Source organism: Rhinolophus sinicus, linkage group LG05, assembly GCF_036562045.2.
Source record: "Rhinolophus sinicus isolate RSC01 linkage group LG05, ASM3656204v1, whole genome shotgun sequence".
Lineage (NCBI taxonomy): Eukaryota > Metazoa > Chordata > Mammalia > Chiroptera > Rhinolophidae > Rhinolophus > Rhinolophus sinicus.
This window is the reverse complement of record NC_133755.1, coordinates 99,490,209-99,494,864: the sequence shown is the minus strand read 5'-3', so window position 1 is coordinate 99,494,864 and position 4,656 is coordinate 99,490,209.

The following is a 4,656-nucleotide window of genomic DNA, read 5'->3' as shown; positions in this document are numbered from 1 at the left end:
AAAGAAGAACATATTCCAAAAATAAGTATGATACTGAAGAGTTGGCAACATGGGGTCATTAGGCATTACTTATCAGTGTTGTGTAAGGTATTTATTTTTTAAAGGAATAAATACATTTTCTGAAAACTGACACCAAGACAGTTGAAACTGTCTTGTGACTCTCAGTCCTCACTCTTTATATTATACAATACGTCCCTTGGCTACAAACAATTGTGTCATCTCAATATTATAAGAGGCTGGCGTGATAGAATAATAGAATTTTAGGTCTTGAGAGATACCTCCATGAAAATAGTGTTCAGTGTCTTTATTTTACAAATGAAAAAACCAAAATCTAGGGAAGTTAAATTTCTTACTCAAAATGGGGACATATACAAGACTCCTATATTAAACATCATATGAGAGCGGTTACAAAATAGTCTAAACAAGGGGATCTAGCATAAGGGAAAAAAGCTTGTATTTGTCACCGGGTAAAGTAAAAATTTTAATTTAAGAGCATTAAGATTTTATGCAGCACATGGAGAAAAGAGAAAAAAATATTACTTAGCACAAGTTTTCACATATTAAAATATGCTCAGGAAAATCATTTTTGAAAATGATCTAAAACAAATTCCAGATGAACAGAAGAGTAAATTTTAAATGTAAAAAATTAAAAATTTTATTTCAAAGTACAAAATGTCAATTAATAATTTTTAAATCTCCATAAAAAGGACTTTCTAACTTTAAAATCAATTGATAAATGGAGAAAAATATAAATAAATCTGACCACACAAAAATATAAAACATCTTTGAGTAAAATACTTACAAACAAGTTATCAGAAGCAAAAGAAAAAGTAAAATAATTTCCGATCACAAAGAGAATTAAAAAACAAGCAAGAAGCCTAGAAAATGTTTGTAAAAACATTAGCTATTTAATATGTTTAATATTTATAAAGAAATGAAAAACATTAAGACCCTGTGGTAAGTTGAATTGTGTGCCCTTAAAAAGGTATGTTGGAGCCCTAACTCAGAATGTGATTTATTTGGGGTCTTCATAGAGGTAATGAAGTTAAAACAAGTTTTTAAGGGTGTGCCCTAATCCAATGTAACCGGTGTCCTTATAAAAAGGGGAAATTTGGACACAGAGACACACATGCGTACAAGAAAAATACCTCCTGAACATGTAGGCACAGATCAGCATGATGAATCTACCATCTAAGGAACACAAAAGATTGCCAGCAAACCACCAGAAGCTAGGAGAGAGGCATGGAACAGATTGTTCCTCACAGTCCTCAGAAGAAACCAGTCCTGCCAACAACTTGATCTCGGGCTTCTAGTTTCCAGAACTGTGAGTCAAGAACTTCTGCTTTCTGGAATGGCCGGATGGCTCAGTTGGTTAGAGCACGAGCTCTCAACAGCAAGGTTGCTGGTTCAGTTCCCACATGGGATGGTGGGCTGTGCCCCCTGCAACTAAAGATTGAAAACAGCGACTGGACTTGGAGCTGAGCTGCACCCTCCACAGCTAGATTGTTGACTTTACTCGGAGTTGATGGGTCCTGGAAAAAACACACTGTTACCCAATAAAATTAAAATAAAATAAAAACTCTGCTTTCTTTGTTTCTGCTTGTTTAAGTCTCCCAGTCCATGATGCTCCATTAGGGCAGCCCTAGCAAACTAATACAAACCCCAATTCATAAATGGGTAAGGGATGCAAGCAAATTAGTTTTTTAAATAGCTGATACAAATGCTAAATAAATGCTTTGAAATGATTAAAATTTGCTAATAATTTAAAAGTGTATTTTAAGCACCATAATTTTCTTTTTCATAAAACAAACTGGCAATTAAAATTTTAATATTGAATGCTCTTGGGTATATATGAGGGAACAGTTTTTCATTATGAATCAAGAAACTTCAAAAAAAGTGTTCTTAATTTTTCACTGGGTATTTTCCATTTCACTAAATAACCCTTTAAGGAAATAGGCAGACAAGGGCCGATGTACACGACATTACTTTAAAAGAGAAACAACTAAAAAGCTTTAATTTCCAAAAATAAGGAAAGATATAAAGAAATTAAAGTACCTTTATAGGAAGGATTAGTTTATTGATAATGAAAATGATATCAAAACAGTTCTCAATACTACTGGGGAAACCCCATTATTTAATTTTAAAAAAGAGAGAGAAAAACTCATAGCTACATGTGATTCACAGTTATAAGCTTGGCTATATGAAATTTTATTTGAAGAAAATAGGTGGAAGTCATTTTTAAATATGAAATGTGACTGTCTTGAGGTACATGGGATTATTTTACGGATAAGGAAGCCCCTCAGGCTTTCCTGTAAAGAAGAAGGGAAAATCATCAAATGGAAAGTGTGTTTGTTTCCTAGAGCTGCCATAACAAATTACCACAAACTGTGATGCTTAGAAAAGCAGAATGTATTTTCTCAAGGTTCCAGAGGCCAGAAGTCCAAAGTCAAAGTGTTGGCAGGGCTACACTGCATCTGAAGGCTTTAGAGAAGGATCCTTTCCTGCCTCTTGCAGCATCTGGTGGCTTCTCACTTTGTTGGCTTGTAGCAGCATAGCTCCGCTCTGCCTCCATCTCCCCGTGGCTTTCTTTCCTGTGTCTCTGTGTCCTCATCTCGTCTTATAAGGAAATTGCTCACTGGATTTAGGACTCACTCTAAACCCAAGATCATTTCATGTCAAGATCCTTAACTAATTACATCTGCAAAGAACTTATTTCCAAATAAGGTCCCATTCTGAGATTCCAGGTGATCATGGATTTGGGTAGGAAATTCTCAACCCATTACAGAAAGGAAAAGAGGGGGAAAAAAAGAATCATAATTTAAAAAAGTGGTTATCTTTGTGTTATGAGATTATTCATGATACAGTTTACACAGCTTCTTTATAACAATTCGAAGTTTGCAATTTTCTTTATGCTGTCACAGAATAATTTTAAATTGGTAAGATCAGGAGTCTTATGAAAATGCACAAGAAACGTGAAAAATATTTTATTTAAGGAATTTAATGAAGAAGCAATAAAGTGTTAAAACTGGTTCAAAGATATTTCCAAGCTTCAGGACAGATGGCACTGCCTTCAAAGCGGCTGACGTGGGGAGAGAAGAGCAGACAAAATACAGATGTCAACACCACGGTTCTCTGGAGACCTGACATGTAAACATCATTGGCGAGCCACAGCTAGCCTGTTTTCCCCTGAACAAAATCGATTCTGAGCTCCTGAGTCTAGGAGAAAGCCAAATTACTCTACCTGCTAACAAGGGAGAAAAACTGGATGGGGGCTATTGAATATTTTCATATGGTAGCTAAAAACTTTGTGCTCCAGTGAAGTACTATGCTGGCAAACTACAGCCCATAGGCCAAATTCAGCCCACTGCCTGTCTTTGTAAATAAAGTTTTATTGGAGCGCACATACATACACATACCCAGACACACACACACAACTGGTTCAAAGAGCATTTGAGAAGCTTAATATTAATAGGCAATATTAGGATAAGATAGCTGATTAAGATATAGAACTGGTTAAATTTCAAAGGGCCATAAATTATAACATTTGGGATTTTCTATTCTGCGAGGCAGAAATTATCCGCATCTCTGTAGGATAAAAATCTTACAGTTAACATGCAACTTCACTAAGTCTCAGGCCTTTAATCAATAATAAACAGTGAATTGAACTACATGCATTCCCCTCACACCCATATGACGTTGAAAGAATAAGTTACATAACAAAAAGGAATACATTTTCAAAAGGATAGAAAATTATATTGTATACTCAAAATTTCTAAAGTTAGTTTTAATTGCATTATCAGAAAAAAAATAGTTCATGAAATAGTAAAGAGATATGATAGAGAGCACTTATTATTCATTTTAAATATAATTAATGGTCTTATATGTAATTTTAATAAAAAGGGTCTTATGTGATTGTTATAGAAGACTAAAACTCTTGAGATTATCTTGAGTAACAAAAAATGTATTATGAATCATTAATTTCTATTTCACAGGAATAAATTCAAACTCATTTACACATTAGGTTGGTTTGTTTCAAACAACCCAATTACAACTAAAATTAAAATGTCATCTACATAATTTCTGAAATTAACTGTGTATAAAAAACAAAACCATTAACACTATCATATGCTCAATATTCCTTCATTTTATTATATACTTATGTATATTTGTGAATGGTTTATATGTGTATATAACAATCCATATATAACTCCATACATAGCATATATATGTAATTTTTAAAGTTTTTTTTTTTTTAAGGTGGAACAGAATTTTTAAATTGTTAAAAAGTTTTCTATACTCAGTAAGCACAAGTACATTTTTTTTATTTTTTAACAATCCAAAGTAGTCATGGAAAGGCTTCAAAATATTCTTAGATACCTACATGTTTTCCACTAAAGGCTATAAGAACTTTCTGAGATAAAAATTGTTAGAATATTTTGCTCCCCAAAGTGTATCCATGCAATTGTTTTTATAACTACATTTCTTTTAATATATTACAATTACATCCACCCATAATGCCAATTTTACATGACCAGAACGGGGTAACATATGCATCGGTTGCCACTTAAGCACTTAAATATCAAATATGAGTTACAGATATAGTTCCAAAGAGATGCCAAAAAGTTTATTTCAAAGAAACTCACTGGAATATATGTG